Source organism: Schistocerca piceifrons, chromosome 4 (genome assembly GCF_021461385.2).
Source record: "Schistocerca piceifrons isolate TAMUIC-IGC-003096 chromosome 4, iqSchPice1.1, whole genome shotgun sequence".
NCBI classification, from domain to species: domain Eukaryota; kingdom Metazoa; phylum Arthropoda; class Insecta; order Orthoptera; family Acrididae; genus Schistocerca; species Schistocerca piceifrons.
In genome coordinates this window covers 122383569-122399372 of record NC_060141.1, presented here as the reverse complement: position 1 = coordinate 122399372, position 15804 = coordinate 122383569, and the positions used below count along the sequence as shown (strand labels likewise).

At 42.0% G+C, this 15804-nt stretch overlaps 1 protein-coding gene across 1 annotated transcript in view; it reads left to right on the top strand.

The window, feature by feature from the left end:
* Nucleotides 1-15804, top strand: part of LOC124795649 — a 286381-nt gene that overhangs the window by 143694 nt on the left and 126883 nt on the right. The gene's annotated exons all lie outside the window — the stretch shown is intronic.

The following is a 15804-nucleotide window of genomic DNA, read 5'->3' as shown; positions in this document are numbered from 1 at the left end:
TTTGTTCATTCATTTACATATCGTATTCCACAAATTCCATCATGCAGGAGAGCCTTGAAGGATGTGGAACAACTAAAGTTATTCATTAACTGGGAGAAATCACTGTGGACTACTTCTATAGCATGTACAATAACAAATTATAACCAGTGGTAATCTAATCGTAGTGATAATTGCTTCTAAATTACATCAAATATGGATGTTATGAGAAACAACTTTGTTTTGAAAAAGGCTGCTGCTGCTTCTTCTTCTCTTACTGTTCAGGTCTAATACTTTGAACAAAGCATTTTTAGTTTCACATGGAACATTCATCAGTTGTTTGTATACTGGCTAAGGCAAAACCTGTTTAATATGAAAATTAGAAAAAATTATTCTCTTGAGTCCAGAATTTCTGGTAAACTGTGAGTAATGAAATAGTCTTTTACTGTACTTTGTATAATATTGAGGATTTTCAGTTGTCTGCCTGGTGTACACTGCAGCCTATCAGACTTCTGCACTGGAGAGTAAAACTTTGTTTCTAACCTTAGTAGGGATGCATAGTGTATATGAAAATTATTTTTGGTTCTCATATTGTTGTTGTGAATTGCCCAGCTCATCCTAAATTGCTCTTGTTAGAAACCATAAATATCATTCAGAAACATCTGTATTGGCATGTAAGTACAATAATTCCTTCCTGTGTCCCTGAACAGCTATCTGTGAGATGTTTGGTTAACAACTGCTCACGATATTCATACTTGCAAGCATTTGCAGTAAAATTTCCCCAGAAAATCATGCCTACATGTCAACACAGTGGCAAAGCAAGCAGAACTGTGCTTTCATTTAGCATTTTATGTGTGCTGACATCACCGCACTTTATTCTTGCTCTGGATTACTAGAATTTTCAAATGCTAGGTTTTATTTAGTTTTTGTTTCTTAGAAATTTAGGCAGCTGTATCCTCATTCAGACATTCCCACCCCTCTCCCAAAATTTGTGAGTATAGACACAATAAAAAGCACAAACACACACACAAATATTCAAGCTTTCGCAACCCCTGGTTTCTTCATCAGGAAAGAGGGAAGGAGAGGGAAAGACAAAAGGATGTGGGTTATGCTCCATTTAGTTTTTTCCTTCAATAGAAGTCCTTTATTCTCAACATTAGCAGTGTTTTTGACATACATGAGTCTGTGAACATAACCTCAATAATAGCTCAAGATAGGAAATTAACTTACGGAAACTCAAACTTATTCTCTAGTTCACAGTTTGTTTTACATAATAACTTTATTAAGCAAGTGTAGGATGAACAAAGACCACAAGATAATCAGCTGTAAATAATAATCCACTCCCATATGCACCCCCGTCTGCCTGTCGGTCTTAGTTTCCGTTATCCTTTTTCATTCCATGTGGTTTAATGCAGCTCATTGAGATATCGCAGCCTACAGTTGAAAGCACTTCAAAAGAGTTTTTGTGCATAAAGATTGTGTCACTGGTACTTTTACCATTTACATAATTTTTCAGGTCTTGCACACTGTTTTCGTAAATAACTTTAGTCTAATTTTCGCTAGCAGGTGTCATGCTTTGTGGAACTTGTCAAGTATTTTGCTCACTTTTTCTAAGCTGAAAAGTCAAGATATCCACTTTCAGAGCACTGATTATAAATTGTAAGCTGGACACACGTTCGTTTAACTTTGTGATTTCGTCGCTACAATTTGCACATGAATTATCTTTAATGGCAAAATTACTCTTTTTTTTATGGAGAACTTATCCTCTTTGCGTGTATGTTGCATCACAATGAGCTCTGGCCGCCTGGTAAAACAGTCAATGATCATTACCAAATAACAAAGTCTAGTAGAGTATGGTAGTGGTTCTATGATGTCCAAACATAAGTGTGGAAACATGGCTGATATCAAAGTGCACAACAGGTGTGAAAGCATGCCTGCTGGTCTTATTGTCTGGTTTGTCAGGCATGCATGACAGTCTTTCTGCACTCTCATCCACACAATTCTAGTGGACACCAAGTTGGCTGTCACCTGGACTTCTGAATGTGCCAAGTTATTTGGTGTGTCAAAATCTTCCCAACAGTATTGTTCCAGTATGTAGGGTCACTGCCTTCCTCTTTTTGTGTCACACCAAGTAGCATCTAGCACATTGTGAACTGGCAACACCAGAGCTGCAGCACAGTTTGCTGCTCCTTTATGCAACTGCAAGAAAAAGGCATCCTTCTGTTGTTTTAATGCTATCTTTGTCCAATGAATAGAGTTTAAACTGGCGCAGTTCCGACACAGGACCTCTGCAACCAGGTTGTCTTTCCCTGCTATGTGCTGCACATTGCTTAGAGCTATGTAATGTATTCAACCTGCCTGTACTGATGGGGTGAATTGAAATTAGGTCATACTGAGAAATGATCACCAGTGGCTCATGATCAATAGAAACTGCAAAATGTCTCCATTCAGTGGATGGGCTGAAATGTTCATTTGTGGAATAAATAGCAAGCAACACTGGGGTGCCACCGACTTTCAATTGCAGAGTCGTTCTCACTGCTGTTTGATTCTCATCTGCCATAAGTGCCAAGGGGCATTCAATCTTCAGGGTCTCAACAGCACTGCCTGTTCTAGGTGTTTATTGATGTCCTGGAAAGCTGCTTCAGTAGCTGTACTCCATGATACATTACAATTACTTGCAGTACTCTTGCTGCCGAGGAACACTGTCAGTTGCTCTTGGATGGCAGTCAAGTGTGGCAGATGCTTAAGAATCTATGAAGTCCCTCTCAAGTTGTATAAAAGGCATCAGTAGGACTACTTTGACCCGTTGTGGCAATGGTGACAGTCCTGCCAGGCAGACAAAGTATCCCAGGAAATTTAAACTCAGTTTTCCTCAATACACACTTCGCTACATTAATAACACCTCCATATTCTTGTAGGCAGTTGAAAAGCTACCACAGGTGTGCTGCATGCTGTTGTGTTGTATCAGAAAACACACATCATCCATGTAGTAAAAAACATATGGTAATTCTGTATAGGGGACCGGCGAGTTGGAAGGAGCAGACCATTGGAGACACTGGCAATCATGAGGGGTCTTTTTGCAAAGAACCAATCACCATCTCAATCTAAGTCTACTAAATGTAAATGGAATGAGACTAAAGATTCAATGACACCTTTGGGTATCACGTACTGAAGGTGGTCAGGCCTTGCTGCTGTTAATCTGTTTGTTATTCAGAAAGGTGTTGATGCAATTGCAGGCACTCTGAGATCCTGCTCTTATTCATGTAATGGAACTTTGCTTCTGGAGACCAATCATGATTTTAAAGTCCAACAGCTGCTTACAGCTTCACTCCTCCATGGCTTTCCTGTTTGTGTTGAGGCCCATTGAATGCTGAATTCTTTGTGTGTGGTGTTTACACTCAGCTGCTTGATGGTCTGAGCAAGGGAGAAATCCAAACTTACCCGCAGATCAGGGCATCACTACAGTCTGTAGGGTAATAAAAAAAATTTGATGCAACCTTAGTGCCTACACACACTCCTTTTCTCACATTTGATCACTTAGTGTGTCCATCAAAGATCAAAGCAGGCTATGAAGTCATCACTCTCCAACCGTATATTCCAAACCTGATGTGTTGCTACCAGTGACAATGTTGCAACCACTGTTGCATGTCTTCTCAAAACATGGCTAAATGTGTTACTTGTGATGGAGATGCTCACAAGAGCAACTGCCTGCCTCCTCTTCCCCGCTGCATCAATTGCAGTGTTGACCGTCCAGCTTCATCCCGAGACTGCCCTATGTATGTTGATGATCGGACCATCCAGGAGATCCAGATGAAGGAAAAAGTACCCTACCCTGTTGCTCACAACTGGTTGGCTAGTCAAAAGCCCTGCATTTTACCATCTGGCACTTACAGTACCCATTCTTGCTACACCTCACTACACGGCCACGCAGACTTGCAATCTCAAATTCAGCTGTAAAATTGCCCTGTATCAAGGTAGCATCCCCATTGACTCCTCCTCCTCCTCCACCACCACCACCACCACCACCACCACCACCACCACCACCAGATGTGCAACAAGCCAACAAATCTTCATCCCTGGTGGTGAAATCACCTGCTTTACAAATGGCAGGCCAGAAAAGACAAAAGGAATACTCCCGCAAAGACTTCTCATGTCTGAGTTTTCATCTGTCAACTGCAAAGGCTGTAAGAAAACAAAGACAAACAGCCTTCTCCTTCCCTGACTCAGAGAGCCTCTCTGATGGTGTTGCCACATGATTACCTCACCCAGTCAACCTCCATTTCACTGGTGCACATTGCCTACTATTTTCCTGCCTTCAAATCTGCAGATTGGCCCAGAGAGAATGGCAATGCCTCTGTAGATCATGTGGAACAGGATCCTTCAGCCTCTGCGCCCTGTGGCAGATTCTTCAAAGGCTGGCACTCAGCAGTTACTGAGGTGACAAACCTTCATTTGTTCCCTCCTCCCCTTTCCCTGTTACGACTTGACTACAGTGGAATGTTCACAGCATTAGATTCAACATGGAGGAATTATGGCTGCTCTTGGAATCACAGCGTCCACTTATTTTCTGCCTCCAAGAAACAAAATTGCAACCTCTTGCATTTCCTTCCAGTCCGCTTTGACCTTGCCTCCATAGATAGCATTCCATCTCATAGGGGAGTAATGCTGTGCACTGGGATGATGTTCATTTCTAAAACATCTCACTGAACACTTGGGTGCAAGCTGTTAGTCTGTGTTATCCTTCCTCACTTCACCTTTTCTCTTTGAATCATCTACATCCCTCTGTCATTCGATATCACATCGTCAGACTTCCTCCATGTCATTGGTCAACTCCCCACCCATTTTTACTGCTCAGTGACTTTAATGAACATCATCCTCTTCGAGCTCTTCCAGAATATGTCCAAGATGTGCCCTCTCGGTTGACCTTCTCAGTCAACTTGACCTCATTTGTCTTAACACTGGAGCACCCACATTCCTTTCAGAACCCATGCGTACCTATTCCCATTTGGACCTCATGTTCTGCACTGCCCAACTTGCCCATTGCATCAAGTGGCCCATTCTCTCTGACACATACTTGAGTGAACATTTCCTGTGCACTATCCGTTTGCTGACTCCTACCTCACCTACATGTAAACCCAGTTGGCAGCTTCCTAAAACTGACTGGGGGCTTTACTTCTCCCTGTTACCCTTCAATGAACAACATTTCCCCAGTTGTGATGACCAGGTAGAGTACCTTTCAAACGTTATCCTTATCACCACAGAACGTTCCATACCTCGCACTTCATCTTTACCATGCCGTGTCCCAGTCCTTTGGAGGATGATGTGGTTCACACTCAGAGCCATGCTCTCTGCATTTTTAACCATTATCCTATGGTGGTGAACTGTGTTCATTATTAACAGTTGCATGTGCAGTGTTGTCACATTCTTTGGGAAAGCAAAACAGCTATTGGATTTCATTTACTAGTTCTTTCAATGGTTTTGCTCCCTCTCCCACTATGTGGGGCAACCTACACTGGCTCTCTGGGACCAAGGTCCATTTCCCAATTTCCAGCCTGACCATAGCAGATGATGTCATTGTGGACCCTATTGGTATCCCCAACACCTTACGCTGCTATTTCATGGAGATTTGTAGCTCCAGCAACTATCACCCCACCTTCCTCCCTCGGGAGTGAGTGGAGGATGTTCAGATGATACCCTTCTCCACTCTGATTCGTGAATGCTACAATGCCGTCTTTAATATGACATCATGCTCTCACTTGATCCAGATATTTTGCCCCAGGACTAGATAATGTTCACGTTCAGAAGTTGCAGCACCTTTGTCTTGCAGACAAGCACTTCCTCCTTCATATGTACAATTGCATGTTTCCCACATGCTGGGGTGAAGCCACAGTCGACCCGTACCAAGGCCCGGTAATGACAAACACTGTCCTTCTAGCTACTGCCCGATTTCTCTCACCAGCTGTGTTTGCAGGGTGATTGAACATATGGTTCATGGCCGGTTGGTATGGAGGCTATATTCTTGCTCTCCCTAACCACTACACTATATGATTTTGAACATGCTGTTCTGCAGTTGACCATGCCATCACTTTGTCATCCCATCATGAAGGGTTTTCCGCAGAAATACCTAACTGTGGCAGTTTTCTTTCCTTTTAGAGTAAGGCTAAGACATCTGCTGGAGGGCTGGTATCCTAAGAATGTCCAAAGTATGTCTGTATTCAGCCTTTACCAACACATTTATCCAGGAGAATGGGGTGCCACAGGGCTCCATCCTGAGTGTTGTCCTCTTTGTTGTAGCCATTACTGTCAAATAATGAAGTAGATGTCAAATGTAATATCCAAAACCAAAGAAACAAAACAAAACAAAGAACATGAAAAAACAAAACAGGGATAGCCTCTTGCCACCTCCGTGTTAGCTATTCCTGGATTCGACAATGTGAGACTTATTGTTTCAGTTAAATCCTTCAGGAGCCCATCTTTTATGGTTGCACTGTGAAATTGCAAACACTATCACCATGTATGACAATCATCATAAGGCAGACAAGTACACATACAGCAGTGTATATGCGCACTTCCAACTTATATCTGACTACTGCATCTTTATCATATACGGTTGAGTTTGTTGTTAAACATATTACTAGATTTACTACACAAGAGCTTTCTAAAATTTCAAAAATTGAAGTGAGGGTAGGATTTCAAAATATATAAAAATGTTTAAAGATATGTTTGTATAATTGTAAAGTACAGTAGCAACCATGGAAATTGTTTCCTCATTTTTGTTTATATCTCTTACTGTTTCAATGATACGAGGGTTGGAACTTTAATAGTGGCACCTATTTATTTAGAGCGCATACAAAATAAATACATGTTTCAAAGCTTTACTGACCTTCAGAGTAGTCACCAGCATCTTGCATAACCCGTTGCCAGTGATGTGGAAGTTGTAGGATACTCTTAGCAGTGCCAGTTGTGTTTACATGTCGAGCAGTGCTGTCTATTGCCCGACAAATTTGTAACAGTTCTGAAGTGCCGTGAAGTGTTTCCTCAGTTTACAAATCGAGTTGAACTGACAAGGGATTAAGTCAGGACAGTGCAGTAGGTGGTATAGCACTTAGCAGCCCCATCAGTCAAACAAATCAGTAACAGCTTGCACTGTACATGCTTGAGCATTGTCCTGCAAAATGACGGTTAGGTTCTGCAGAAATTGTCAGCACTTCTGTCTCAAAGCTTGTCATAGGTTGTGTTCAAAAAATGAACAGCCTAGAGAAAGAAGTGGTGACACTTTCTGCAGGATTAGAACATCATTTAACAGGACAGTGTGCGGATGCAAGCTGTTACTGATTTGTTTGACTGATGGGGCTGCTAAGTGCTGTACCAGCTACTGCACTCCTCTAACTTAAGTCCTTGTGAGTTCAACTTGACTTCTAAACTGAAGGAAACACTTAACAGCATTCGCTTCAGAATTGCTACAAATTCGTCAGGCAGCAGACCGCGCCACTCGAACTGTCAATGCAACTGGCACTGCAAAGAGTATCCTACAACTTCCAACTTTACTGGCAATGGGTTATACACAATGCTGGTAACTACTTTGAAGGTCAGTAAAACTTTGAAACATGTATCTATTTTGTATAGGCTGTAAATAAATAGTTGCCACTATTAAAGTTCCAACCCTCATATGTGCTCAGACAGATAACAACTGTGTTTTCTTTGGGAGCATTTTCACCACTTCAAAGGCCATATGGACAAGTATAAAAAAAAAATACATGTATCATTTTTACGTAGACAAAAAAGCATTCAAAGTGTATCAGAATTGGCAAGTGGCACTCGGGTAGTGGTACGTGTTGGAGCCATATGTCTACGCAAAAGTGCTATTGCTAAGATGTGTGTTAAGGGTGAGAAACTTATGGTGATAGATTGAATCTGGAGTAGTTTCCTTAGGAAGCAAGTGATGTCCAAGATGAACAAAGAAGTGAATGATGTTCAAGAACAACATTGGATGTTGCATGAAGTCAAGGTGTGATGGGTTCACACACTCATCGGGAACATGGCAGGTAGCATGAAGCTAATCTGCTGGAGCAACAGCCAAACTTGAACTCTGTGAGGTAACAGAGAAATAGGATGTACCCCGTACTGGCAGTCAAGGGAGTCAACAGAAAAGGAGGCATAGGATGGGTGGCTAGGCATGATAAACAGCATTCATATATATGAGGAGAACATCAAGCTGATATGACAGCAATAGTTCAGCAGCTTCTGCAAAGACACTAAACTGGGCTAGGGTAAAAGGCACTGGTGTCCAAATGGATTCCACAATGCTGGATTAAGATCACTTAAGAGGGATGGATGTGGAGATGAACAAACAAAACACGCATAGTCTACTTTCAAGCTGTCAAGAGATTGGTACAAATGGAGGAGGGTGGCCTGATCTGCTCCGTAGGAAGTCCCATTTAGAACAGGTAAGACATTGAGGGACTGGGTACAGTGGGAAGCCAGGTACGACATGTAGGATGGCCAAGAAAATTTTCTATCACGTATGAGCCCCAGGAATTTCGTAGTTTTAGGAAATGAAAGAGCAATGGGCCCAAGATGTAGAGATGCTGGAAGAAACCCATTGCACTGCCAGAAATTCATACAAATGGTTTCATCAGTGGAAAAGTGAATGCCACTGTCAATGCTCCATGAATAAAGACAATTGAGGCATAAATGAAGACACTGCTCAATGACACAAGTCTGTGAAGAACTGCAATAGATCACAAAGTCATCAACAAAAAGAGAGCAGGAGATGCCCAGTTCCCAATGAGTGTTAACTCATCACTACCTTGGCTTTGTGCAGCAGCCCATGTTTAGGTTGTGTTGCATTATCTTTGATAGACAGTGCAATGCACTCGTGTACCCTTGATCACTGCACGCCTCGTCTGGGTCTGTCAACACTGACATTGTACTGTTGATGATTGGAAACATGTTGCCTGGTGATACCAGTCTCATTTCAAATTGTATCGAGTGGATGGACGTGTACGGGCATGAAGACAACCTCATGAATCCATGGACCCTGCATGTTAGCAACGGACTGTTCAAGCTGGTGGAGGCTCTGTAATGGTATGGGGCATGTGTAGTTGAAGTGTATTATCCATTGCAAAGAAGTGCTGTACACACACACACACACACACACACACACACACACACACCACACACCACACACCACACACACACCTGATTATTGCAATATTATTGCACAATGTAGAGCATGTACCACTATTTTTAAAGCAATAATTAACGGGAGGTTTGTCAGGTTTTTCTGTGATGTATCCACTCTTGAACCACACATTCCTAAACATGTTCACAAATCAAGGGGATGAAAACTGATTATGAATCAAAGATTGAATTTTCAGGCTATTATTCCTCCGATGCAAATTTACACCATAACGATATAGTAGGATTACATCAGAGAACTGTTTTAGAAAACTCTTCCATGGTCTGAATGTGTAAACATAAAGTGGCAGGATTATGCAGTTGTTCCAGCAGGAATCATCATACATTGTACACCCTTATTTCCTTATTACATGGATTTGTGATAGATCACCAGAAGAGTCCATTGCAGGAAAGACCAATCTACACTAGAAAATATTATGAAGGCTGTGGTAACTATGAGAATGTAGGAAGCATTAATATGGACTTACATTGGGGCGCATGCATATTGAGACATATACTATGACCATGTACTCCAGGGGGGAGGGCAGTGATAAGAGCATGATGCCCCCTACCTACCAAAGATCACTGCACACGCACGCATGGCCCCCTCATGTTTACAACAATACACGTCATGCGGCAGGGGTGAATGGACATTGAAATGCTCGGCAGAAAGAGAATGATGAGGAAGTGTTGGATGGCTGGACAACAGGATAGTTATGCACTAACGTATGCATGCATTCAACAGTGTGCACACAGGGGCACATATTGTCTTTTGGTAATCACAGCTCCTATAAACAGATGGCCGGAATTTGCAGACCAAACGTCAGATTGAAATCAAATAGAGTATACAGAATGTAACAGATCTAGTGTATACATGTTTATTCTGAATACTGAATGATGAATCCAAAGAATGTATTACACCTGTTACGCAAAAACTTTGATCATCCACAATATGATATGGTCTCTTTCATTACCAACGAAGAAACATTGTTCGCATTACATTTAAAAATTTGATTAAAGAGTCCATCAACACTGATGTATTTGTAGACAGTTACAGTGCTTGGACCTATGATGGCAAAAGTGTGTTTCCTGAGGCTGTCACAACGGAAGAGGTGTTTGAAGAGTGTTATGAGGATGTTGTAGAAGACAGTAAGAAGAGTAAATTGGTGATGGATGTCAAATATAAAAAGAAGGGCAGTTAAGTTTTGGCATGGAAAAAGGAATAAGAGTTTAAAAACAGTCCAACATAATTTCAGAAAGGTTAAGGATATAAAATCACTATATGGATGGGAATCACAAGTCATTGAAGGTGAGACACGAAGCAGCAAATTATTACAGATTTCAAAATATGTATTGGAAGAATTCTGGAAGGCATGCAGTAAATCACTACCTTTTCATAACTTGGACATGAAACAAGGGCAGGAGATGAAGTTAGTCGTGCCACCTATTCACAGCACCTATGAAATTGGTTCACTAATTTAAGGTAAGGCATAGAATTATTTCCAGAAAGATTAATAAATCTGCTACTCAAAAACAATTAACCAATTAAGAACAATTAGTAGAACAAGCTAATGCAAATGTAAAATTGAATATTACATCATTAGGAGAGGACAATGTTTACAATTCAGAACAACCTGGATTTAATTTGTAGACATGTGCAGGTTGTACTCTATCCTTTAAAGATATACTAAAAATTGAATGTCTCGCTCAATCATTGACTTCGTTAACCCATAACTACATGATGTAGCCAATACTGTCTGCAAGTGGTGTTTTACAACCCCCTTTGCTCATAGTCCTGCGGGAAACAGGTGGCCAGTTTGCACTCATTGCTCGACAAACTATGTGCAAAGCTGATAATATTGTTGCACTTGCTTTGACATCTGGTAAGTTAACATCAGATCATGCTATTAAACAGTTTGCGGATGTTTACTTACCTACTGTTGGCGAATGATCTGTTCTGTGTTTGGATTCCTGGGCAGGACAAACAAAAAATAAATTTAATAACATAAACAAAGGTAATAATGATGTAAAAATTATGATGATTCCTGCTTCAACAACTGGCATAATCCAGCCACTTGACGTTTACACATTCAGACCATGGAAGAATTTTCTAAAACAGTTCTCTGATGTAATCCTACTGTACAGTTATGATGTAAATTTGCACATGAGAAACAATATCCTGAAAATTCAGTCTTTAATTCATAATTAGTTTTCATTTCCTCGATTGGTGAACATGTTCAAGTATGTGTGGTTCAAGAGAAACCTGATGAATATGAACCTCCTGTTACTTATTGCTTTAAAATTGTGATACATGCTGTAAATTGTGCAATAATATTGCAATAATCACATGGCCACGGTGCATTTTGTGTGTGTGTGTGTGTGTGTGTGTGTGTGTGTGTGTGTGTGTGTGTGTGTGTGTGTGTGTGTGTGTGTGTGTGTGTGTGTAGCATTTGAAATGGATGATACAATGCTCCCTCATTATTGCACCGACTAGCAAAGGTTATGTAAAAAGTAGATATCAAACGTAATATCCAAAACCAAACAACCAAAGAAATGAAACAAATAAAATAAAGACCATAAAAACAAAATGGAAATAGCCTCTCACCACCTCCATCTTGGTTATTCCCAGATTCAATGGAGAGTGAGACCTTACTGTTTCTATTAAATCCTTCAGGAGCCTGTCTTTTATGGCTGCACCATGAAATGACAAAAAAAACTATCACCATTTACGACAACCATTATATGGCAGACAGAGAGCACAGATAGCGGTATATAGGCATACTTCCAACTAATATCTGACTACTGCATCTTTGGGATGTAAGTATATCGTATACGGTTGCATTTGTTGTTAAATATACTATTAGCATTACCGTACAAGAACTTTTCACTGTTTCAGAAATTGTGAGATGAGGGGGAGGATTTCAAAATACATCATTTTTTTAAAGATGTGATTGTATGGTTGTAAAGTACAGCAGCAGCCACAGAAATCAGAAGAATTAGTGCAACAGATCCAAGAAAGCTTCCAATTGCTAGTTCTTAAGGGATTCACTGTGAAGTTTATATGGGTCTGCTGGTCACATTGGTCTGATGGGAACTGAGGCTGCTGACACTGCTGTCACGGCTGCAGTCCTCCTACCTTGGCCTGCTAACTCATCCATTCAATCAGATGATCTGTGTGTTGCCATCTGTCAGCAGGTGGCATCACTTTAGCATCACCACTGGTGTTCTCTTCATGGGAACGAGCTCCAAGGAATTGAACCTCTCCTAGTGGTTTGGCCGACCTCCTCTCGACTCTCTCACTCGACCATTTTAGCTAGATTGCATATTGGGCACTGTCATTTTAGCCATAGTCATTTATTTGGTATGAGCCCCCACCACTATGTGCTCATTGTCATCCACGTTTGATAGTTCACCATCTCCTGACCAAATGCCCCACCCCCCTTTCCCTTTTTTCTTTTTTTTTAACTGCATTTTACCTTTTATACATCATAGCAATATAGCAAAGGATGTTTAATCTTTAGTTTGGGACATTTCTTGCCTCTACAGCATATTTTGTGGACTTTTCTCCAAGAGGAAGTCTTTGTTCTTTGCTCTCTTCCCTTCGATTGATCTGACTTGACATGTAGTTGTTTTTAATGTACTTTTCATATTAGTGTTCTTACGCTATAACATGGGAGCTTATGACCTCAGTTGTTTTTGTACCCTAAAACAGAACAAAACACAAAGTGTGTCACAGGCACCTCTTGGACAGACACTGTCCTCTGAAACTATATTGATAAGAAACTTTTCATCTGATAATTGGCCCTGTATAAACAATTAGTGTGATTGTTCTACAGCTGCTAACATGGTGTTTGCATATCTTATTACCTCACTTTGGTCTGGGCACTTGTGTTGTTGCTGATGGATATTGTCCTTTACCGCCAGTCTCTGAAATTTGGATAATTGAGGCGTTGAGAGTACTGACACACTGAGTCATTGAAACGCCTATAATATCAGCCCCACTGCTCCAGCAAGTCTTGTTACATGGCAGTTTTCCTGTCTTTCAAACTGCTACATTGTAGCTGCTGTTGGTGTGTCACTACCTAAGTGTTCAATATTGCTGCTTCTCCTGCTAGTTGCTCCATGGTGAGTTCGGCCTATGCTTGTTGTTGGTAAGAGGCTGTTGTATGTGTTACAGGACCATTTTCTTCAGCTTCCACCTCTGCCTTTTCCCACATTCTTGACTATTGCCGATTTTTGCATATGTGCAAATCTCTCTTAAGCTGTTTGCAATGGTGTCTGCTTTCTTTGCCAAGTCTTGCAGTGGCACCTCTGTTTGTACCTCAGCGATGGCATGGATGGTGGCTGGAAATTTACAGAGCCATAATGCACATAAAGACTGTTTAGGTGGAAGTTCAGAGTCTGGTAATGTACGTGTTTTGAGCACTAGTCTTACAACCCATGTTTTCATCTGCGAGAATTTTTTGTAATCACCATTCTGGTGAGTGTGTTTCCTCTAGTGTAGCATAACTTTGCTGTGACAAAGTTTCTTCGGTTTCCCCAATCAGTTCTAAATCCAGACATGAAACAATGATACTAAATATGTCAATGTTATTGAACATCTGATGATGTTGAAATATACGTTTGACTTGTTGTGTCATCCAAAATATGGTTCAAATGGCTCTGAGCACTATGGGACTTAACTTCTAAGGTCATCAGTCCCCTAGAACTTAGAACTACTTAAACCTAACTAACCTAAGGACATCACACACATCCATGCCCGAGGCAGGATTCGAACCTGCGACTGTAGCTAGAGAAGCAACAGCTTCCTCCGGCTCCTCTCACATGAAAGGTGTCCCTTGGGACTCTTACCTTCCACAGTTTCCCTTCCACCCACCTCCCCGTGGTAAGTGGACACCAGCCAGTGTCTGAAGGAGCCGTTAGCCTGCTGATTGAAGGACTTCAGTCTTCGACTATCCCTGAAGCTATTTCAAAGAACACCTCCCAGCAAGCCCCCAAAGAGTAACAAGAGGGCAAACAGACAAAGTAGTAGCCTGTTAAGAAATGTGAGACTCTGGTGGCGCCACTACCCAAGAGTTCTGCTTCTGAAGATGAGATTAAGACTCCAGCGTCGCCAGAGGACCTGGATCTTGCAGATGGTACTGGACACCAGCACTGAGCTGGTGGCAGCAGGTGGTCCTTAGGTGTAAACTGAATTCTTGGTCCCTTGTGCCTTCAGACGACAGAAAGAGTTGTCCTCCACTGGAATTGTGGCAGTTTTTTCTTCCACCTGGCTGACTTGTGATAACTGTTAAGCATTACACCTGCTTTTGGGGTTGCCCTTCAGGAAACCTGATTTCCCACAACACAGACCCCCATCCTTCTTGGCTATCAGGGATATTACAAAAATTATACTGACTGTAAAAGTACATCAGGTGGAGCCTGTATCTATGTCCTTACCTCTGTATATAGCGAACCTGTGCCCCTTCAAACACCTTCAGAAGCTGTGCCTGTCAGGGTGAGGACTACGCAGGAAATTACCATCTGCAACATCTAACTTCCACCAGATGGTGAAGCACCTCACCATGTATTGGTTGCACTAATTTCCCAACTCCCCACCATCTTTTCTACTTCTGGGTGATGTTAATGCCCATAACCCTTTGTGGGGTGGAACCAAGATTACTGGCTGCTCTAATGATGTTGAGAATCTTCTGACTCAACTCAACCTTTGCCTCCTAAATACGGGTGCCCCTACTCATTTCAGTGTGGCACATGGAACATACTTTACCATTGATCTCCCCGTTTGCAGTCCTCACCTTCTACACCCATTCACTGGAGAGCTCGTAACAGCTTGTATCATAGTGACCACTTTCCTTCCTCCCTGTCATTACCCCAGTGTCACTCACCTGGTCGCTTGCCCAGATGGACTTTTGGCAAGGTTGAATGGGATGCTTTCACCTCCGCTACTACCATTGTCTCTGTTGCATGGCAGCATCGATGAGGTGATCCAGACCATCACTACTACAATTACTGCTACTGCTGAATCAGCAATCCCTTGTTCCTCAGGTTGCCCCTGGCAGAAGACAGTGCCTTGGTGGTCACTAGAAATTGCAGTGGTCATTAGAGACCACAAGTGGGTCCTCCAATGTCATAACTGGCACACATCCCTGGAGCACCTCATTGCCTTCAAACAGCTCCATGCCCTGATCCATCCACTCATCAAATGATGGAAGCAGGAGTGTTGGGAATGATATTTCTCCACCATTAGAACACAAACCTCTCTTTCCCAGGTTTGGGCTGAGCTCAGGCACCTTTACAAATATCAGACCCCTTCACACATGAGCTGTGTACACTGACCCAGACAAAATCGCAGTGTGTGTTGCTGAGCATCATGCTCACACCTCTGCATCTGAGCATTACCACTCCACTTTTCATCTCCTAAAACAGCGGGTGGAATGATGATACGTATCTTTTGCTTCATGCCACCCTGTGCCACATAATGCTCCCTTCAGTGAGTGGGAATTTCTCAGTGCCCTGGCTGATTGTCCTGACACATCCCCTGTAACAGACCACATCCATCCCCGAATGATTAAACATCTGTCAGTGGATTACAAGCGCCACCACCATGCCATTGTCAGCTGCATCTGGAGCGATGGCAAATTCCCGTCG